Source organism: Triturus cristatus, chromosome 7 (assembly GCF_964204655.1).
Source record: "Triturus cristatus chromosome 7, aTriCri1.1, whole genome shotgun sequence".
Taxonomy (NCBI): domain Eukaryota; kingdom Metazoa; phylum Chordata; class Amphibia; order Caudata; family Salamandridae; genus Triturus; species Triturus cristatus.
Window position 1 is genome coordinate 806,476,719 of NC_140590.1, and position 24,854 is coordinate 806,501,572.

Sequence of the window (24,854 nt, forward strand, 5' to 3'; positions counted from 1 at the left end):
GCGCGGTCATTCTGACGTCGGCAGCCGCTGCCGCAGCTCCTGCTCCTGTCTACCCCTCCTTTACAAAATTCACTCGGTAAGTTTTGTTTCAAATTTACAATTCTGTTAGTAACAACACAAAAACACAACCATTGTCCGCTTCGCTAACCAAGGAATAGCAATAGACCTTTATCACAAGAGTTCCGTCTTTCCCGAGAGCAGCGCTTACCTCTGCCCTACTACGGAATCGTTACTTCCGTTGATAAAGTAGCACATCCCTCTACCTTACCCTTCTAACAAGCATTAGCTAACCGTTTCTCCAGATTTAAGACACTTGTTTGGAGACCCAATGCTCCTGAGAAATAAAACTAGAGTTTCACAATCAACCCGAATGCCTTCACATTCACGCACTTTCACACAAGAAAATGTAGTACATTCACACAGAATCCTGTCTTTCCCGAGAACAGCGAACAGTCTGTCCTACTACAGAATTATGACATACGTTGATAAAGTAGCACTTCCCTCTACTTTACCCTTCTAACAAACTTAGGGAGCACCTATTACCTTTCTAGTGATAAGCGTTATCGGAATGCCATTTGAACTCCTGGTAGCTAAGACCAAAACTTCACAGGTGACCTTCGCTACCATACACTTCTTTCATACAGGAGATATTTCTAATGGTAACACGCGACGATGTCACCGGATCGAACCCAGACAATGCGTTGTGCAACTTCAATCGTTACACGTTTTTCCCTGCGTACCTACAGGGCAATAACAATTACGTCTTTTCCGAGAGCAGCGCTTACCTCTGCTCTACTACGGAACCGTTACAAACTTCCGACTTCCTACATCCCAGAAGCCGTGCAAACAACATAGAACTCGACACGACTCAACATTGAGTGTTAATACATAACCCAATATCAATCAATAACCAATATTCCATAAGCAATTTACAAGTTATAATCACCAAACCAAAACAATAACAACCATCATACTGCTACCAGAAAAACTGATGCAGCATGGAATTTTAAATCCTCCCTTCGTCACAGATCAAATATCACACTAGCACATTCACTCAATCTATTCATTGGTGGGGCCCATAACAGCAACACTCATACTACATTAATCCGTTCTTACGGGAGAGATGAATTGTCCAAACGCTGACATGAAAGGAATACCTTTTCAACTAAGGAACCTAATTTACCCGAACCTACATTAAGTACCTTTATTAAACTCTGAACCTCGAGATATTCCCTCCATTTAATCGATGAATCAGTTAGTTGATTTTGGATATTTGGTGACACAATTCTTTAATCTACATTTAATCTTATTCTAATTTCTCTAAATAAATCACCCGACACATTTATTCGTTAGAATAATAATTTTGTTTATCTAATCAATTTCAATTTCAATAAGTCATAAACCAAATCACCGAACATCATATTTACCTAATCTGGCTATTAGACGTCCTCTAAGTCAATCAAGTTGTGGAAAAGTCTTTAATTCATCAAAGTCAGGCAGCAATTCAGTCTTTCAAAGATTCAGGATAACAGCTGTCCAGCAGTGTCACCGTCCTCTCCGTCAGCATAACGTCAGGAAAAAGGAAAGTTTGCTCAAAGAGAAGGATCCTAATTCGCTTTGTCTACCTACTTTTATAATGAAACTAACGTCAAAATGTAACAAAAATCAATTTTAGGCAGTCCTGATTGGCTGGTTTGGGGTCATTCGGTAAAGTTCTCACATAGTCCGTTACGTTAAGTCATCACACTTGCTGGTTCCGGTTTTAAAGACAGTCCTTTGTTTCATGAATTTGGCCATTCTCCCAGTGTGTCCTTGATGGGTACATCTTGCCTGGGGTCAGGATGAGACCACTGTTGCTGGCGGTGGCACTTCACCCGAAACCTTGTGAAACGGTAGTAGTCACGTCGTGTGTCTCAGTCAGCCATCTTTTCTTAGGCCCAAATGGTCAACTTGAGCAAAACAAACACAAAACGTAATTAAAACATTGAAATGGCTAATAAAATGTTAAACCCTCACTAATTCCCCTGTGTGTAAGTAATTATGTAGCATGATAGCAAAATTTAAAGTGTTTATATTCACCCAGTGATGTCATCTGGTGCAACTTACAATTACGTCACATAAGCAACATTTATCATGCAATATTCGAATTTTCTACCATTAGTATGCGTACATATATTAGTATACAGTTAGGTTAGCCATATAAATGCAAATCCCAAGTGTAATTCTTTCGTTAATATAATTGGTGAGTTATCACTTCAAACAGATTAATAATATTACAATTAATAGATTATTCGGATTAATAGAAACATGCAGAAATGGGGGGTATACAACATTTTGTACTACCCGCTCCAGCAATATCAGTTTAACAATATGCTTGAGGATACTTTCACTTATTGTTAATTTTTTTAATGTAAGTTTTTTGTATTTAAAAATGTTTACATTCATTTTTACTTTTTTTATTTTTAAATTGTTTGAATTTTGTAAAAAAAAATGTTTTAATTGTTTTCAATTTTTTAATTGTAAATTATTTTTTACTGTTTTGCCTCGGTCGATCCATCATCCACCCACCATAGGCACACATCTGCGCAACAGCATTCAGTTTTTAGGTGCATATAATTCAATTTTCGTCTATTCACCCTTGCTGTGGTGCACTTCAGAGTAGATGTTAGCATCATGAATTTGTTTAATGGTGGTGATTATTATTCCATTCCCCCCTGAACCACATTGCCTTCCATAGGCACACACTAACGCCCATTTCTTAAACGATTACTATTCCATTTACACATTTAGTTCACTGAGTGCCACAAGTATCTCCTTTAGAATATATTGAACATCAAGAAAAGAGCTCTATCATTCCGTATATTGTGTGTTATAGTCTGATTAAGAATTATGATATGGTGGTGTTGTTTGGCTTTAAAGTGGTTACCTAAGGTAACAAAACAACCACGCTAATATTGCCTTTGTGTGCACTATTTCAAATCGCATCCAATGCCACGTTTCACACTAAATGTTTTTCTTGCTTATTTGATTTTATGAGCACAAGAGAATAGACATCACCTGCAGTACTGCAAAACAGAAGGCCTGTGCAGTCACATGTCAGTCCTCCAGTCACTTCCACTTGTGCAGCTTGGTGCAAATGCCAACTGAGAGCTTTAAGACTATGGCCCCAAAGAAAAATGCTGCCAAGAAAATGGCCACTGAGAAGAAGCAACTTTCCACCACTGGCGTGCTGGCCAGAACCTGGTTTGGTAAACTTGTGCCTGCTTCAAGGGCCCCTGGAGAGCAAGCTGGGAGCAGCACTCCTGCATCAACAGCACCACCTCAACCTAAGTCCAGGATTATGTCTGTCATGAGGCAGACACTGCAATCATGTTGATGAGTAGTGACGTTGAATTGGATTTGTCCCTTTCACAAAGTAGTACACAATAGTTTTAGGAAACAGAGCAAAGTGGACAGCAGCCGCATCCAGCAATAGTACATTTTCCCAATTTTGGAGCAGAACAGAAGTTTGAGCTTCCTTCCGAGCAAGAATCTCCTCTTTAGAATCATTGGCTCCCAGGTCTCTGGCATGGAAAAGTGATGATACTACTCCACCATCTTTTCCAAGCACTACTTCCAACGACGATGATAGGAACATTTAGTGGACCCTGGCAGAATTCAGCAGACAACAGGAGAAGCAAAGGAAAAAAAATCCTGAAAGAATTAGAATTATGGAAGGGATGATGAGTAAGATGATGACGACGAGGGAGTCATTGTGGAAGGTGACACAGAGGAGTCTGACATTGTGATTCAACTTGCTCTGAGGGATGTGACAGAGCTAGTACCGCCACCAGCTCCCACATTTGCAAAACACCAGCTGAGACCTGCACCAACCCCTATCTCAGGAGCAGCAGAGAGGCAATTAACGGCATGCCCGCCTACCTGTAAAAAAGTACTCTCCAGTTTGGGACTTTTTATGGTTAACAAAGGGAGGGAGTACATTGCAGGATGCAGCATTTGCCACATGAATGTTTGTGGAGGTAAGCCTGGTACAAATTTTGGTACTGGAGGCCTAATGACCCACATGAGAAAACTCCACACAATCAAATGGGGGGAGCACCTTAAAGAATTGCTAAACGTGGTTGTGAAGGAGAGCCGGGGAACATCAGCTACAAGTCCAATCACGGTGGGAGGTGATGATGAGGAAGACGCGGGTCACATCTTCACCTCAGTGACTTCCCAATGGCACAAGACTCTGAGTGAAATGGAGACACAGCGGCATACAGTGACTGCCCAACCACGATTCACATTGAGTCTACCACCACCATCTACTTCTCAAAAGATGCCTGTGTCAGTGGCCCAAGAAAAGAAGAAAATCCAGGCTACTATTACGTGCATGTTTAGTCAGAAGGGGCCCTACGCGCTGAACCACCCAACCACACGTTTGTACAATAGGAAGCTGGCAAATATGTTAGCACTGGACTTCCTAACTTTTTCTTTTGAAGAAGGAGTGGGATTCTTGGAATTTGCAGCAGCCATCTCCCTGAATTGGACCTATTTTGCCAGAGTTGCTGTTCTAGTGCTGCATCACAATGTGCTGCAGTTGGTTGTAAAAGCTTTGCAACAAAGTGTCGTTCACACCATCCACCTGATGACAGACATGTGGACCAGTTGTCAGGCCACTGATTGATACATGTGCATCGCTGCACACTGGATCTCTTTTGTGGGGGTAAAGCAAAAGATATCTACAGAAGGCCCTTAAGAAAGAACATTCGGTGGCATGTAGCAGTGGCCATGTTTGCCATGGATAAATCACATACAGCTGTAAATATTTTGGAGGAATTTAACAGCAAGGTGTATGATTGACCACTACCCAGAGGTCTCAGAATTAGATTTGTTGCCATGGACAATGGCAGTAATGTAGTCGAGGCCATGTGAGACGGAGGCCATTCCATGTCCGGTGTTTGACCCATCGCATCAATCTGGTGGTGCAAGACTTCCTCAAAAAAGAAAACATAGTCAGCAACATACTGGCCATCTGTAGAAGAATATGACCTCATTTCAGCCTTTCTTTTAATGCCGGTAAGCAGTTGAAGGTTATTCAGAGTAGTAATAGAACACCAGTTAAAGTCCTGCTACAGGAAGTTCCAACACGAAGAAACTCAACCTTACATGTTGCAACGTCTGTTTAATCAGTACAAACAAATCAATGACTATGTCATTCTAAGAGGAGGGGATGCAGTTGGGAAAGCTATGACCATGGATGCGGACAAACAGGGCCTAGTGAAATGCCTGACACAGATGCGACTCCCTTTTGAGGTTTTCACACAGGAAGTTAGCAAGGAGGACAGTGCGATGGGCCAAGATATCTCACTGTTGCATCTCCTACAGGACCAGGTAAACAAAGTGTCTGAAAGGTTTGTCCCGCAGGTGTGAATGAAAACACGTAAGTGCATGCCTTGGTTGGGAGCTTAATCCTTCACTTGGCTTGTTATACAAGGCTGCAACATGACATCATCACGTACAAAGTGTACATCTGTGTCACACTACTTGATCCACAGTACAAACATTCAGCCCACTTTCATTCCTTTTTTTAAAGGGGATGTTTCAAAATACAAGCGGTGGATTATAGATAAATCCACAGACCTGAAAGAAGTACAACTGGAACTTAGAGTCCCGCCTCGCTGTCCTGGGGTGCCGCCTTCAACTTCCAGAGATAGCAGTCTTGTCTCACAGTAGCAAACAACACCATCAACCAGAACACTGGCAACAACAGCAACCGAAGGACCGGACCCAACCTTTGCATTGTATTGGTCTCAACCGGCAGGGCTTCAGTGCAATACAAAAGCAATGGCAAAGCAGGTTGAGCAAGTGGCAGCACTAATGACCATCCACAGGATGTTCCAGGAGTATCTGGATGATCCAAAGGAGGCCTATGTGGATCAAATCCATTGAGATATTGTTGTGGGAAGATGCAGCAATGGCCAGAGCCCTGCAGGCTGGCAATAAAGTAGCTGGCTTGTCCTGTAGCCATCGTATCTGCTGAGCATGTGTTCAGTGCAGCTGGTTCTGTTGTTACAGTGAGAAGGGCCAGTCTCTCACCTTAAAACGTGGAGAGATTGACTATGATCAAAATGAACTAACATTTTATACCACACAATTACACCGCTCCTGAAATAGCACAAGAGGAGGGGGAGGAGTGTAATTGTTCAGAAATTGAATCAAGTGTGTTAATTGATCGACTCCTGGGTGAACCACCTGAGTGTGAGAAAAAACTCTACTTCCCGGATTAAGTATGCCAGTGCCCCTATATAACTTTTTCATTATTTCTGGTTGAAGTTCAATCTTTGCAAAAAAAGTAGCTAGTGGAATATTATTATTTTTGTGTCAGATTTATGCTGCCCCACCATTTTTAAGTGATATGTATTTCCGGATTGCAGTTGGCCAGTATGCATTGATGAAGCCTTCTCAATTCTTTCATGAAATTGGAGTCAATGCCTGACCCCCCTGCTTATTCCCTATCCCTTTTTGCATTACTTAGCACTAACAGGTCTTCCCCGGAAGATTGTTGATTTACAAGAGTGTGTGCCAATAACAAATTGTAATGTGTTGCCTGAAACAAAGATGAATGCCTAATAACTAAACTAACCTTGCTTGGATTGGAAAGATAACTACAACTATTGCAACGGTGAATGAGTGATTGTGTGAGTGATGATGTTTGATGATTCGTCATCTGCTGTTTGACAGTGAGGGAGGGATTGTGTTGAATTGTAATGCGGGAACTTTCTTGAGATGATTGAATTGTAATGTTTGGGGCCTGAGTGATGGCCTATAATGTTTTCCCTGGAGGTGATTGGCCTTTATAAACTTACTTAGAAAAAATTAATTAACCTGTATGGTTCACTCCTATGATCCTTCTGTTTTTTTAATCATCTAGGATGGCTGGCCCAGGCAATCTTATGGTTTACAAGACTGCCAAATTCCAATGTGTTGCTTGCATCAAAGGGGAGATAGTATACCTACCACCCTACTTGGATTGAAACAGGTAACCATTGCACCAATGAGTGCTCTCATTATCGAGTGATTGTGAGTGGTGATTGATAATTGATGTGGTGGCTGACAGTGAGGGAGGGGTTGTTGAACTGTAATGCGGGAATTTTCTTGAGATGATTGCGATGTTTTGGAGCCTCAGTGATGGCCAATCATGTTTTCCCTGGATTGGCCCTTTCACACTTAGCCAGATTTAATATCAGGGTTCTTTCTTTTTTTTGGTTCTTCTGAGACCAGAACAGTTGCTTTAGTTAACAAACAAAAGCCTATACAAAATACTGCAATTCTGTTTTTGTACTTGTTCTTCAACAGCAGTGCACTACACATCTATCTTGCTCAGGTCAAGGTGACTTGTTTGGGACGGAGTGCCTTGGAGTGAGGAAGAACTCAGTGTGGGTGCTACAGGACTTCCTCATCAATAGCTAGAAGCAAGAAGTTATTGACTTCCGTTCAAAGGTAAACCAAGAGTCTGAGGCCTAGTACTCAGCTATGTGAAATGGAGAGAGGTGTATTTATTTGTGAAATGCTGCTCTCTGTATGCGTGTGTGTGTGTGTGTGTTAGACTTGTGGCAAAAGTGAAACTCTGAGTCCTCCTGTTGTTTTTTATTGCCCTGCATCTGAGACTTTTTGATACATTCTTCATGATGCTTACTTTTCTTCTGTCCTTGACCTTGACTCTAAAATACAGTTTCTATTCTACAATCCACAGGACTTCTAGTCTGCTGCATGAATAAATGGTGAAAGATGAGCTCAACACTCCTGCTTACCTACCGGACCAGTCCAGAAAGGCAGCCAAGAGTGATGGACATTCCTGAGGGGGAATGCACTACCTAATTTTGCAATACACTATCATTTTTCTTTTAACAATCATATTTAGAGAACTGGGAGGGTGGGTTTACTCGCAACCTAAAAGACAGAACATTTCGATTTCTGATAGCTTGGATCTCGAGGGCAGAAGGACTGTTTGCAATGCATTTACATGTACTCTCTCGTACTCATTCCTTTGTTTCCTTCCACAACAGATTAATAACGAATGATGTGCTGCTCATTGCCCTGATGAGTGCTGTTCTTGAGCAGTGTTTGTCTTTGTCAAACCTTTCGTCAAACCCCCTTTCCCATCTATCCCTCAAACCCCTAAGCATCTTTCACTGGGCGGTGTGAATCATTGAGGTTTGGCTTAATTTACACCATCAATGGATCACACACTTGGTGGGGTGGATGTGGTGAAAGCAACATCAATGTACTGCAGGATCTTCTAATAGCCCACACTTTTCCCACTTACCCACCTATGTATGAAAAGTGATCCATATGTTAGATATAGAACAAACAACATCAGTTGTCAGCCTCATCTATCATGCAGGCCTTGTGTTGTGTAACCATAGACACCTAGCTATCCCCTGCAGAGATTGAGTCCATTTTGTATTACTGTAGGATTTTATACATTACTACTAGCTCTCTGATAGCTAAAAATTACTACTATACTATTGCTATTTATTTTGTATTTTGACACTATCAGGAATTCTTGTTGTGTCATCATGTAGTACAATTCTTTGTAAAGCTTTGACAAAACCCACTAACTCTTTTTATTTCCATTTAGATGCCTACAATGGATAATCAATCATTCAGATTAATCCTACAGTTGGAGCTCACCTGAGTGGGACCTCTCTTGTGAAGTTGTGATACCTTCCCTGTTATTATTACTTCATCTATATTCATGTAAGACAACAATGGAGTGAAGTGAACTACTCAGCTTAGTAAGTAACTGCTACTATCGTTTATCTAGGTTGTTGTATACAACAAAGGTCATGGCAGCATCCCCCTAATGGTCAACATAGTTAGAGAGGTATAACTCTATAACTAAGCACTATACTCTCTCTTATAAGCACATAAACAGGCTGTGTAAAAGCTGAAGGCAGCAGTGCAAAGTAGAAGTAAAACAAATTACTTCAGGCAAACATTTTGATCAATTAAAATAGTTACCCCTTTATTCTTTTTACCATGAAACCCTCCCTATCCACCCACACAACATGCCCACCTCTCTCCCCAACCAAAACTGACCCAAGCCCCAATGTCCCTCAATTCAAAATGTCCAAAGAAAGTCATACCTGGTCCCAACTCCCTTCCCACCCTCTCCACCTAGCCCCAACAAACAAGTCCCTCCCACCAAAAGAAATAGGGCTAGAAGAGGGGCTTGTGGATGTCGATCCAGAGCTGGTCCAAGTTCTGCTCCATTGGGGTGAGTCGGCTCTCGATGGTGTCAAGCCACTGCAGGATACGGTGCAGCAATGACCTGTTGTCTTTGTTGTAGAGGTTGGCAGCAGTTGATGATCTCTGTTGGCAGTGACCCAGGCGATGGGATAGCCAGGTGGCTGGAAGGTGAGGGGCGCCAGCTGTACTGGGCCCGGATGAGAGGCATTTGTTTCCTCCTCCTCCTCTTGCAGGACCACCAGCCACCAGTATTCTTGCTGGATACACTCCAGCCTTTGCCGCCCCAGACAGGCCACTATCTCCTGCTGGTTGGGTTCTACTGTGAGTGGACCAGCAGGAGCAGGCAAAATACCGGGTTAGGTATATTGAGAAAAGAAAAAAGACAAATTGTAAATAATGCTCTGTTCAAATAATTGTTTTAAATTACTGGTTGGCATAGTAGCAGTACATTGCTGGTCCCCTGAGGCCATTGGATTGTTTTGTGATTATAATTAGGAGAGTCACAAGGCCAATTTTGTTTTACCCACATATGCCTTGCATAATAAACACCGATTGTGTGACAGTAAAGTATTAAGGCAGAATAAAACCGGATTTTAACTGTGATTTTATGTTTTTTTCTTCTAGAGACTTTTCAAGCGACCCACCTCACAAAAATCTAGGAATTGGTATAAACTTGATATGACGGGGTTAAATGAGCAGCTCTTAAGTACAATTCCTTACCTCACATCTCAACCCGACTCTGATCAAATTTCTGTCCATCATTCGCTTTCAGAGCCTATTGAATCCATCCTTCCCCTGTCAACCAAAACTCAACTCAGAGTACATCCTCCTGCCCCCTGGTTCACAGGCTCCCTAAAACTAGTTAAAAAACATTGTACATTTTTAGTGAGACAATGGAGGAAGCACTACTCCCCAGAGGCTAAGCTAGTCTACCTGACAGCACTGAAAAAATACCATGCTCTGTGTAGATCTGCTCGAGCTACTTTCTTCACCAAAAGGATTACAAATTCCCCACATTGCCAAAAAAAACCTTTTTAATGATGTGAAACAACTTTCAGCAGCCAGTACTTTTCTGCCTTCCCCTTCACTCTCGTCGCATCAGTGCAACGAGCTAGCGGCGTTCTTTCTCAATAAAGTAGAGCTCATTCACCATCAGCTTGTTTCAGGTTCTTCCCATCAAGGCAATTTTACCTTCCGTGCCACTTCTCATGCGGATCAGGCTGATATACTCCTTCAGGCTACCCCCTCTGACGTGACTTGCCAAATTAGGGCCTGGCTCCCTTTAGACCTGGCCACTCTTCAATCTTTGCTGGTTTCTGTCAAGTCTGGATCCCCACTCGACTCTCTTTCCCCTTCCAAGCTCAGACTTTTAGACGAGTCACTCCTTACAGTGATTCTTATTCTTCTCAATACCTCTTTAAGCTCTGGTCTAGTTTCTCAGAATTGGAAACACGCTTTGGTGCTCTCCCTACTGAAAAAGACCCATCTTGATCCTCTCTGTTGGTCTAGTCAATATCCTATTCCCTCCTCTCTGTCTTCTCTAAAGTTCTGGAAAGGCATAGTAATTCCCAACTATCCTCTCACGCTGCTACTCACAATCTATTTCATCCGTCTCAATCTGGCTTTTGATCTGGCTACAGCACCAAATCAGCTTTGCTTGGAGTTACTGAATATCTCAGGCAACAGCTTGATTGTGGTGGCATGGCAGCTCTTATTTTACTTCATCTGAACGTGGCATTTGATATGGTCTCACACTCCATCTTGGTTGATCGTCTTGGAGCCTCAGATATTGTGGGTGTTGCTTTGAGGTGGCTGGTCTCTTTTTTGAAAGATCGCTCATTCCAAGTCATCTCACATACCACTAAATCAAACCCTGTAGCTCTTACTTCAGGAGTACCGCCGGGTTTGATTCTAAGCTCTCTTATTTTCAATCTCTACGTTCGCCCTCTGGCGAACATTGCAGAGAGGTCAGGTTTGACTATTTTTTCAGATCATCTTCTCTCTTTCATCCGCTCAGCATAAGGACTCCTGCTTGCTCCAGCTCGGACTGAGCAATATCTCCTTGTGGATGTCCTGAAATCCCTTGATGCTGAACGGTTCTGAACTGAAGTCCTCATTCTGGGAAAACAACCCCGAATTTTGAGGAATCAGCCATTGGCCTGACTTTCTGGGACCTTTACTTGCCCCGGCCCCTAAAGTCAAGAACTTGGGTTTTATTATTGACAAAAATATCTTCCTCAGAGCCCAGGTGTCTGGGGTCACCACAACCTGTTTTACTGTTCTCAAATGGCTAAAAATAACTCTCTGGTGAATTCCACATACTGCCAAGAGAACAGTAATGCAGGCATTGGGGACTTCCAGACTTGACTATGGCAATGTTTTGTACCTGGGTGCAGACAAAGCCTCTGTCCATCGCCTACAGCTCAGCTCATCGAAAATCTGGCCGCCCACCTTCTTTTCTGGCTGCCTAGACATGCCTCAGTTTCACCATTGCTCCATCTGCTCCACTGGCTCAAGGTGAACAAACACTTCGAGTTTAAGGCCCATTGCTACTTGTTTCATGCAAAACACGGTTTGCCCCCCCCCCTTTACATACAAAGTTTGGTCAAACCCTACATGCCCACTCAACAGCTGAGCTCAGCTAGGCTTTCTGTGTTTTATGCTCATAGAGTCCGTATTACTCATATGAGAGGTCACTTGTTTACCTATCTTGGCCCCAAACTGTGGAACTCTCTTCCGTTGCAACTTAGGTTGTGTAATTCGCTTTTGGACTTCCGTAAGCAATTAAAGACCTTCCTTTACAATGCAGCATAGTTGTTCTATGCTCCTCTGCAATGTTGTGGCTTCTTTTACTGTCCTGCTTAGCGGTGGGAAACCATGTTGGGTAGATGTGCGCTTTGTAAACTTATAAATATAAATATATAAACAGACACTTTGAGTGGACAAATAAATTACCACTTATTAATGAGTACATCATTATGCACTATGGAGTACAAGTTGCGTGTTGTGCTAAAATTATGGAGCCATGCTCATTACTAGCCATCGCGTTGAGTATTTTGCTACTGTCTGCAGCTGGGGCAGCTGTATATGACAATTATCTATTTATAATTCCAGTGGCCCTGCTCTTCTCCAAATGCATTTCTCTTTCTGCGCTGACTCCAAATAATTAATAAGATACTACATCACACACCTCACGTATGAGATGCAGATATTATGCCAAATGTAAACATTCAGGAACATGATGGACTACACTACAGGGAAAGGAATGGGCTATATAGCTTATGTTTGGCACATTTGTCACAGTGTATCCAATATGCCAAACTTGAAATCAAATCATGTACTTACTCACACTTTACTCAGTGGCCTTGCCCACTGCCACATTATATTTCCAACAAATTAATTTGCTGAGCAGTAAGCAAGGAAAGGAAACTTGACTTACGCTCCTTGTGGGTAGGGTAGAGAGGCCACTACACTGATCATAGATTCGTCATCTTTCGTTTATTCAGTCACTGTACTAGTCAACGGATGTTGAAAGGAAAAATTCTGAACAAGTGCAAAATAAATATGTTATGGAAAACCATGAAATATATTCTAGAATCACTTCACATGGTTATTCAATCAAATGAGCACATGCAAAGAATGGGTTTTCCAATTTGGTAAGCTGCGATGGAAGAACTTAAGAAAAACATAAAGGAGTGAAGTACTAAGAGGTGACTGAGCGGGCAAACAGAAACATCACACCTTGTATGTTCGGTTTGCTATGTATTGAAAAGATTGTAAATGTCACATTGACTGAAGGAGATGCACATTGCACAGCCAACAGTGCACTGCAGTCATGACTTGTTCATAGGTGACAAAATGCCATTGCTGGGAGGGGGTGATGAATGATGTGTGGTATATATCTGGCTCACTTAACAAATACAGGGAGCCAAGGGAGTAGAACAAAAGATAAGAAAATACCGCCCAATTTGAACCATAGCTTTGTTAAACCTACATAAACAAAGTAAGTGAAGTAGGTGACCAGCATGCTCCTCAATCAGAAGAGCTGCCTTGCATATTCATCCAAACAATCCAAATCTTCATTCATCCTTTCATTCTAATTCACCCACAACCACCATGATTGAGCGTTACTTTGTCATCCAGTAGTTCCCCAAACCTTTCCAAACCATTATCACTCCATATAAAATATACCCTTTTTTCCAACCATCCTTTTGCCCATCATCCCTTTACCCACCCACGCATCCTTTCACCCCCACCATTTCACTGATCTACCATTTTCCTTTCTTTTAACCTTCAGTTCTTTCACATTTCCCTCAAGCCCTCAATGCTCATTATGTGAGCTTTTGTGAGTTACAGATAAAAGAGGCCATAATAATACCTCAACCACTGATGCAAATGGTAAAGCTGGGGGTTCACGCTCCAGTGGTGATGATGCCCTGGTACTAGATAGTGAGTATAATAGCAATTGCAAGAAATTATGTGGCTTACAAGTGCCCGTCCCTGCTGCCTCTTCTCCCTCTCCAACTGACTCTCCTCCTGCAGTGGCGCTGGAGCCAGCATCACTGGGGTTCTGTGTGGCTTGAATAAAACATTATATATATTTTAGATGCCAGATATGCCACCCAAAATACAATTTCAATACATCATTATAGTTCAGTTAGCACTGAAGTATCTGTTAAAAAAATATCACTCTGGGCATTTGATTGGTTCTCAAAGTTAGACAAGCCACGGGTGGAATAATGGTCAAAGAAAGTCATATGGTGTTGGTTGGCAAATGCAAAGAAAGTAGGACCTTCTTTTGCAGCCATGCTGCACTGTCAAGAAAAACTGCTGGTACTGTAAAAAACTATAAATGAATGAGATAGCACACAACATTGAGAGGGCTGGACCATGATGACCATGGCCACTCTCTCGTGAACTTAACCGTTAGAGCATGAGCAGGAAAAGCCTTCTCAACAGACATACATGGTGAATATCATTTATAATACTAGTTTACTTGGGCCTGCAACCTAAATCTTCATGCTAGACGTTAGAGTCCCAAAACGTGTTTTTCTTAGTCTTACTCTTACAGTACAACAAGATACATAGGAAAGTTTACCAACAAGGAGAAGATAAGTTAACTAGAGACTAGATAAGAGAACGGAAAAAGTCAGGTACCAAACAAGAAAACCATGTAATCTAAAGGGAAAAAAGAGAGAATGCAGGGATAACAGGAGTGAAACAAAAATGGAATCCATTGTGCTTTTTATGAGTGGGTTCGTAATCATATCCCGAACTCCTTGCCACGTGGAAGGAAGGCAGCAGATAAAGGTGCCCGAGAAACTTAATTTCTCATCAGCAACACCAGTCACTAGACAGCAACTTCCATCCTGGAAACCAGGACCATCATTCAAATACCCCAAGATTCTACCCTAAGACAACAAGAATCATAGCACCGAACATTAGGGAAACAGTAATAATTAATAATAGGACTTACTGGGGTTAGCAGAGCCCTCAGAACCTACGCTGGTAGTCGGCGCCTCCTGCTGACCAGCATCTCCTGGATCTTCAATAACCCTCTTCTAGCCCATAGGTGCTGATGTAATAAATGAAAAAGATTTTTTTTTAAAGCAGATTAGTGATTCAGTTAAACTCCCCAAAAATATTATGACAGGAAAATGCAGTCACATGATTGTACTTCTCTAAAAACCTGTCAGTAGCTTTGACTTGAGTGTATCAAATAATTTTCGTTGAGTTGCCCATGATACAACACATCACTGTGAAATAGCTTGGAACTGTATGAGCTACATAAACATAGAACATGTTACTCACTGATATCACTGATTGACTATAGTGGTAGGAGGACAGTCTGAAATTACTTATTAATTAATCAGCCAAAGCGAGCGCCAATAATATAATGAGTACGATTGGGTAGTGCTGAGCACCTGCCTAGCAGAAACTAGAAACTGAATCACATAATAATATTCCAACGTAAACTAAAAATAACTTACCTCTGAGTGTAAGCAGAATGCTCTTCGAAAAAAAAAGTTTACATTGTAGAACACAAACACAAAAAATAATACTTAATAGTCACCAAGTCCCAGAATCTAGATGCCTAGCAGGTTAAGCAGGTCCTATTTGCGGTCCAAGATGTCTGCCCAGCGATGCGTCAGCTGCTGGGCAGTGCGCCAAAGATGGCTGGTGCGCCACACTCACCGGTGTGCCCTCTCCCAAAGCAGCCAACAATCCCACAGGGGTTATCTGCCACCAGGCCTGCTGCCATTTAGGATAGAAGACACGTACCTTTAGCTCACACGGTGGGGCGGTGGGGGTGATGGAACCTCCAATGCGCCAGAGAAGTCTTCAAAGTTGATGAAGTATCCAGACGCTGTCCGGTCTATCTTGGGATGCTCAGAAGGCTGGTTTAAATTAGATGAAGACTCAGTCTGTGGTACATTGATGTAGACTTTGTTCTTTTCAGGATTCTGAATTGAAATATGTATTTCTGTACTCGTAGACTGCACAGTAGTTTTTTTTTTCTTAAACAGGTGGAAGGCATATTTTATTGTTGTTCATTGTCATCTCTTGTTGAAGAGAACACACTTCATTCGTAAACTAAAGCTTCCATCTGAACCTCATGTATGGCAGCAAGAGGAGATTTGGTAGCTACTCTGGAGTCCATGTGACATAATGTGGTTTAATTAGATCAATTGAGACAGACCTTTTGTTTCTGTGTCCAGCAAGGGGCAGGAGAAGTACCGTTCGTGTACCTTCGATCGCCAGCACAGGCACATGAGCTCTGTAAGATGGCCCAACTCTTTCTCATACACAATATTTTCTCTGACCAGATACCCAATCTTTGGGATCCAGCTGGTTCCTCCCAGAACAACCTTCACTTCTCCATTGACGGTACGTTTTGTTTAGACATTGCTTTGTTCATCCCAGAAATCGTCCAGTTCTTGCAAAACAGCCAAACATTCATTGATGTTTAAACAGTGTGTCTGCCGCCACTGTGCTGACATTAACAAGGTCTGGGACCCATATCGAAACCTCAAACAGGATATCATTAGGAGTCCGACCACCCAGGAACTTTCTTGGCAAGTTATTCAAGGCTCTCTGGACCCCATATAGGTCATGGACCCAACTGCCACCACAGTCTAGTACCTTTGCTGTTAAAGACTGCTTTAAGTCCTGGTTTTTCCTCTCCACAACTGCGTTTCCCTCAGGATGGTATAGAGATGAGAAATGCAGGGTCACATCCAAACTTTCGATGGCCTCTTTGTAAGACCCAGAGCTAAACGTCGGACCGTGGTCGGACTGTAATGAGCCAACTCTGAATGTCCCGATAAAGGCTTGCATATCCTTTATAACAATTCGGGCATCAGTCAATCTCTGTTGCCATACCCACAGGAATCAAGAGCAGCAATCCACTGCCACCACGATGTACTTGTTAGCCCTGTCAGATGTTATGGGGCCACAGTGGTCAAAATACACACAAGCCAGAGGCTTGTTCAAAATAAAAAGAGGTGTCTGGGGTGGCCGTGTCATGGTGGAACATTTCATCTGCTGAAAGATGTCACATCTCAAGACAAAGTCCTTGGTCTGTTTGTTAAGACCTGACTACCAATAGTGTTGCTACCATAGCACAATTGTAGCAGCCACCCATGCATGTGCTGAAGCAAGACCCTCATGTGGATCCAGAATTAATCCCAGTCTGAGATCACTGTTTGGTATTACTCTGTTCCCCACTCCCGGAATCTGTGCATACGGTGTGTTTTGTGCATCTCATTTGTCGGAGTACTTGAGTGAAAAGCCATTCGGCAGGTGTCTCTGTCTCTGTCTGTTCTTGTACTTGAATGAGTTACCGTAGCAACCATTGTGGTGTGAACCATTGCTTTTGTGGATTCATCAGCCAGTGAGTGAATTCTCTGCAACGTGAATGTCAACATGTTGATGGCACAGTGTATAAATGACATTAGCCTCTGGCAGGAATTCTTTCAGCTTTGCTACCTATTCCCAAAGCAACTTGTGCTTCACTGTGCAGCTGTTCGAGTCCCTGAATCCATTCTGGCTCCAATAATGAAGATACTCATTATATGACTGCACACATTAATATGAATCACACACTATAAGTGTGGGGAATTCAGCATCGTTATTCTGTGGTGCTAGTGCTAGAGCCTTACATTCTGCCAGCAGTGCCGTGCATTCACCTAGTGACTCCATGTAGGTCTTTTCAGGATTGAACATTCCATTGTGCTTACAGCCTTTTGCGACTGCACATGCTGCTGAGTATTGCTCTTTATTTCCCTACAGCAGGCTGAGCAGAACCATCAGTGTAAATTATATAATCATAGCGTTCTAGAGGCATTATTTCATTAGGCAGAGGATATCCCTGCTCGTGCTGGAGAAATTCTTGTGTCTGTAATGTGGCATCAAATCTGTAATCTACATCTGTTGCAGTGAGTGAGTTTGCCCATTGTATCCATCTTGGATGTAGAGCTTTGGTGTTGGGAACACTTGCTCTGGTACCTGCCTCTAAAGTCAGTACTGGGGTCACAACATTGATTTCTTTCCCTTGAGCAAGGGGACGTTCTCTCACTACAGCAGTCTGAACTGCTTTCAGTATCTTTTAGTCAGTGCAAAATGCATTTTAGCATTTGTATAGAATGCGATTTATAGATAGATAGGCAATAGGTACTGTGTCACCTTCATTGAATGTCACATTTGAATACCCTGATGCACCAGTGATCACACAGATTACCAAGTGTTTTGTGTTTACACATGTGTGCAAATGTTTGGAAGCTATCATGTCAGCTTGGATGGAATGTAAATATTCCAAGTGTTCTTGTGTCCAATGTGTACTTGAAAATTCTAAACGAATAAGGTTGTAGAATGGTTTTACCTGTTCTGAGTAATCAGGAATGTATGTTCTGCCAAAATGTAGAAATTCTAATCTGGAATGTCATCTTTTCAGAGTCGTCAAAGGTTGAAGAACCAAACATTTTTCTAAAAAATGCATTGTACGGCTCTTGCCCTCACTTGACAAATTGTATCCCAGGAACAGGACACTGAGGTGGGCAATTTTGGATTTTTTTAATTGAATCTGCAGCCCATGTGACCAAACCCCAAGATTAAATGGTCCACTGCTCTATCGGGTCATCGTCTTTTAAGTGTATGTCATCAACATATAACAATGCCTGATTATCAGAATTCTCAAGAAATTCTGGGACTATAGCTGAAAACACCCCTCGGCTATTCTTATACCCCTGTGATAAACGGCAGAACTTTCTGAGAGCCTAGCGCCATGAAGGCAGTCAAATATCTGCATAAAAGTGCTATATTTGGCTGAAGAATCTATTTGAGATGCCTGGTGCTGTATTGTGCTTCTTCTGCACAATGTTATTCATTAGTGCAGCGATGTGTGCATTTTGTACTGCAAATGTGCTAGTAGCTGTGTTGAAGTGTCTGTAATCTATTGCCAGACAATATGAGTGATCTGGTTTCATTCCATGAAACAGAGGATTATTCATAGAAGAGGGGCAACTTTCAATCACACCTTGATATTCAAGTTGTCTTTGGATTTCCCTTCCTTGTTGCTTTGCTTCATTTATGTAGGGTATTGTCTTTGAGGTTGTTCTGTTGTCCTCAATGGTAGATCATGATAAGGTGAACCGTCATCCCAGCCCACACAGTTAAGGTAAAACGCAGGAACTGGCATATGAGTGTTTAATTGATTCTGGAACGAGGTCAGAAAAGGCTGGCAAAATCACCTTTTCCCACTTTGGGCAATCCATCATGAAGTCAGGTGGCCAATCCTTTTGGGACAAAAGAATGTCATATGGATGTAAAAATAAACATATTTGTATCACGCACGTGAAGACCTTGCACATAATGCCGAGGCAGTATGATGGTGTACTCACAAAGTTTTTATGTGTCAGGAAGGTTGGTGTTTCTTATAAACTAACCTGTGTCATATATGCAAATGTGTGTCAAAAGTCAGTGTAATAAAGGTAAGGAAACTTTAGGAAAGGACAGTGTACATGTCAAACCAACACTATACAAGAGGAGGCTGAGTAACCAGGCCTTTTTGACACTGCTGAATGATAAACCAATAATTTCAGTTTCTCAGCATAAATTCTGGGGTCGCAGACAACATGCCAGGGGTCGCAAGCTGATGATTAGGGATTGCAGCTGCGACCGCTGTAGACCCCTAAATGACGTCCATGATTTTGTATCCAAGGCATAACTAGAGGGATGAATCTGAGATAAATGCTTGAGATAATTTACCAGATGAGTGTCTAGAGTCAGGGGGAGACATTACGAACAATTGGAATACTGTGGAGAGTAAATCTTTCAAGGAAACGTTTTTAGACATTCACTCTGAAGCACTAACATTGAACCTCCTTGACAGGGGTTTTTAGGTCGATGCCAAGGTTTGCTTCCAACTTCTTGTGGGCATTTGTAAAGCTTCCCTGGGGATGCCTGTCACCTGTTGCTTACTATTGAATTTGTGGTTTGTATCTCACATTTGCTTGCTTTCTATTTACTGGCTTTATTTGCTCTAGGCAGGCTGTTCAGATTGTGTTTGTCCCTCCCAAGAGCATCCCTTGTTTACTATATCCTTCGACTGTATCCTTCTGAATGCTCATTTTCTGTAAACAAGCCTTTAAATCTTGTTCTTATCTTGTCATATTTGCTGTGCATTAAAAGACAGAGGTTAAATGGCTGGCTCTGTCTTCCGAGGGAGCTTGGTGTTTATTTTTCTTTCTCTGACTTCAAAGTGAGAAGACTTATGTGACAACCCTGCTGAGTAGCTATGTGAGAAGAGAATGTGTAAGATGTTATTTTTTCTAGCACACAACAAAATTCTACCCTATTCGACTACAATATTCCCCACTTCACTCTACCCCAATCTACCACACTCCACTCCACTTTACCTCAATCTAACCCACTCCACTTCACTCCATTCTACACCAATCCAATCTACCACACTCCACTAAAATCTACCCCACTCCACTCCACCCCACTCCAATCTACCCTTCCCCAATATACCCCACTACAATGTACCCCAAACTACTCCACTCTAATCTTCTCTACACTACCCTAATCTACCCCACTTCACCCACTCCAATCTACCTCAATCTACCCCACTCCAAAATACCCCATTCTAATCAATCAATCAATCAGGGGCTTTTAAAGCGTGCTACTCACCAGTGAGGGACCCAAGTCGCTGGTGGGGGGGAGTGTGTAGCTCTGGGTCTGCAGAAAAGCCAGGTCTTGAGGCTGTTCCTGAATGTGTGCAGGGTAGGGGAGCGTCTGATGTTGACTGGAAGCTCTTTCCCAGCCTTTGCCGTGACGTAGGAGAAGGCTCTTCCACCTGCTCTGGTTCTGCGGATGCACTGAGTCTCTGCTAGGGTGAGGTCAGCGGAGCGGAGGTTTCTTTTGGGTATGTGGAAAGAGACTCTTTCATTGAGGTATTTGGGTCCGATGTTGTGGAGGGATTTGTAGGCGTGGGTGAGTCACTTGAAGGTTACTCTCTACGACGGGGAGCAGTGGAGGTCTCACATGTGCTGGGTCATGTGATCATGTTAAGGGGTGCAGAGACAAGTCTGGCTCCCAGTTTATTCTACCCCACTCCATTCCAATCTTCCTCACTCCAATCTGTTCCACTCCATTCCAAATTACCCTACTCTAATACACCCAATCTACCCCACTCCACTCAACTCCACCCCAATCCACTATTCCCCAACTCCCCGCTCAACTCCAGCCTCCACTCTACTCCAATAATTCCACCTCCACTCCACCCCGGCCTACCCCACTCCACCCCAAACTACCCCACTCCACCCCAAACTACCCCACTTCACTCTACCTCAATTTACCCCACTCCACTCTGTCACAATCTACTGCACTTCAATCTACCAGAATCTACCCCACTCCACTCCAAACTACCCCACTCCACTCCAATATATCCCAACCTACCTCACTCCAAACTAATCTATCCCACTGCAATCTACCCCAATCTATTCCACTACACTCCAATCTACTCCACCCACTACTCCACTATAATACAATCTACCCCATTCCCATCCACCCTAAGCTACCTCACTCCACTTTACTCTAATCGACCCACTCCAATCTACCCACCCCATTTTACCCCATTCCAATCTACCCCAATCTGCTCCATTCCAATCTACTGCACTTCAATCTACTCCACTCAAATCTACCCCAATTCACCCCACTCCATTCTACCCCACCCCACTCCATTCTACCATACTGCAGTCTATTCCATTCCAATCTACCCCACCCCAATTTGTCCCACTCCAGTGTATCCCAATCTACCCCACTCCAGTCCAGTATACCCCACTGCACCCACATCTACCCCACTCCACTCCAATCCACCCTACTCCACTCTTCCCCAATCTACCTCACTCCACCCCAATCTGCCACACTCCACTCCACTCTACCCCAATCTACCCCACTTCACTCCATTCTACCCCACTCAAATCTATCACACTCCACCCTAATCTATCCCACTCCACTCCAATCTATCTCACTCCACTCTAATCTACCCCAATCCACCCCAATCTACCCCACTCTAATCTACTACACTCCACTCCAATCTACCTCACTCCACTCCAGTCTACCCCAATCTACACCAAGACAATCCATCGCAATCCAATCTACCATGCCAATCTACCCACTCCAATCTACCCCATTCCACCCACTCCACTCCAATCTGCCCCACTCTACTCCACTCCAAGTTAACCCACTCTACTCCACTACAATCTACCCCAATCTACCACACTCTAGTCTATCTCACTCTCCCCCAATCTACCCCACTGCAATCCACCCCATTATACCCCACCCACTTTACATCAATAAATCCCACTCCACTCTACTCCAATCCATCTCATTTCACTCTAGCCAAATCTACCTGACTTTACTCCACCCCAATCTACCCCACCCCACTCAGCTAACTTTTAGCCATGCTTAATAACATTCACACTGGTGTACAACATGGCTAAAACACTTTAATTGTCAAAGCTAATAGCTCTAGAATAGGTGAGACCTATTGGCTTTGCCAATGCTTGTTAACTCAGGCAAGCAGATCAAACTAAATAGATGAGTACCCACACTAGGGAGTGAAAGATGTGTGATGACGTTTCCTCAACCCTGCTTATTTGTTGGTTGAGCAAATTCTCAAAACCATGGTAAAGACTGATGTATGAGATACGTTGTATTATGCATCTAATAAATGATCCCCAAATGTGAATGTAACTATTTGATGTGATTATCTATATTTCTCTTACTAAAATAAGTCATGTTGTCCCTCTCTTTAAGACAGAGTGCCGAAAATTAGAAAGAGAGCGGTTATATGGAACAAACTAGCACACCATTGACTATATTTTGATAAGACGCATAAACACAGGAACATATTTTAAATTAGTACAAATCAGTATGCTTTTGTTTTTTTGTTTCTTAAATAAAAATACTTTTTTTATAAGAAAATGCATGCCGAAACTGCAGTTTTAGCATATGCAATAAGGGCTGTTTGCTCTTGAAAATTGTGTACTGGAGTTGGAGGCGGGAGGATGCGGTCTGTAGAGGTTGGAATTGGTTTGTATGGCATTGGAAGTGAGCAGATGTTTGCAGTGCACTATCAGACTGTTTCTACCTGTACAATCATGATGAATTAGGTGTATAACGGATCAGCTCGTTTTTGATAGTATTGAACCTTTGGGTTGCAGTGCTTTTGGCACGGAATGCCTGTAGTTCTGTTTTTTATCCCCTTGTGCATTAACAACAGAATGCTGTTTTCGCAGATACGCAGTTCGTGTCTGGTTTCTGCAACGCTGTCAGTTACAACGGTTGTTTCCGTTGTGGAAGCTGCTGTGACTGACACCACTTGGCTCAGGGACTGGCTGGAATGCTGACCCCCACACTAGACGCCTGGCACTGTGCTGAATGGGCACACTCGATCATCAACGTCTGACGGACATAAAAGATGTCACTTATAATGAGAACAGTGGGTGAGATTGCAGGAAGAATTTCATAAAGAAGTGTCTTGTGGCGGATACCATATGTAGCTTCTCTTGCGAATTATTTGGGTTAGAACTTATTTGGATCAGTATTCGAATCCTGTGTAAGAGCGCTAGGATCGGGTATAGAATGAAGTACAAGGGTTTGCCTTTGAGAGAAAGGCGGGCATTGGTGTACGCCACCCCAGACTCTCCTTTCCAGGGCACCCTGATGGAAGGGTTGGGCTCTCTGGCATTCCAGGTCCTCCAAGACACAGGGTTCAGGAGACGACTGATGTCTACCCACAAGAATAGATGACATGGAAGTGTAGACACAAGTTAGATGATGTTTTGGTTTTACTCATTTTAAAAACAAGCATTGGCGTCTAGTCTTTTGGAACTATTGACTTCGCCAATAGTTCTAGCAATACTGCACAGCATGGCAAATGTTTTGCAACATGGATTTTCTTTTTTTTTTAAACCGTATGACATGACCAGCCATAACATTGTAGGCACACGCACGAAGCATGCGCCTGCCTACAAAATGATGTGAGGGCTTTTTTTCATTTGTTTCCGACCAAAAAAGACAAAAAGAAGGTAGACCAGGTGGGCGGAAGTAACATTGAGGAGATGGGTAACAATATGGAAGGTGTGTGGGGGCCGAAGCAACAGAGAGGACGGGGTGCACGCAACACAGAAGGCAGAGGATTGGGGAACCAAGTAACACGGAGGGCGGAAGGGCCAAGCAACACAACGCTTATCCCCACACAGGGTGGAGGATAAGCACACCAAGGACACTACTGCAGCTGTGGGGGACCAAGCAATAGTGTAATTAAAGAAGATGGGCAAATAATTGGCGGAAAAGGTATGAGAAAGTTTTAACACCACCAAGCAGAACCGTAGATTAACTCTGCATAAGTTAGTTTTACAGATAAGACGAATATATGGGCGCCTAGGGCAATGAATTCTGGGGCACTGGTTAAAAGCAATGAGTATGTGATCACAGTTCTCAACCAGTCACCATTGCAATTACACTTTTGTAACACTGCATTGGATGTCTTGCTACTATGTGTGTTTGATAATATATGAATTTAGATACTTTGTAAGGAAAGTAGATTAGTGCACTTTAATCTTTGGTAATTCTGGTTGTGTTGAACATGTCTTATTTGTTTTTGAGTACATCCTAAATATACATTTTCTGTCTGACTAAGACATTTGAGAGAGAGAGATCTTTTTGCACAACATGACATGATCCTGGACCAAATTAACTACAACTCCCAACTTAATGGAATACTGACCTTGCTTTACTTTAAAAATTCCAAAAGTCAAGGAAAGGGTTAAACATACCTACACTCTTGTGCCATGAGTTTTGAATTGGATGTTTGTTTAATAAATAAAAACATTTTAACAAAATCTGAATAAACAAAGTCTACTGTGGACAATTACTCCCACAACTATAAAGTAAAGAGTATTGTTATCTCTTTTCCTCAAAAGGCAAACTCACTGCATCATTACGAAGCCCTCAAGACCGCTTTTCTTACAGAGGAGCTCACCATCTCTAGTGGCTCTCAGCACACCCACAGCTAGGACACCAATATACTGTAGACTAAGAAGTGTAAA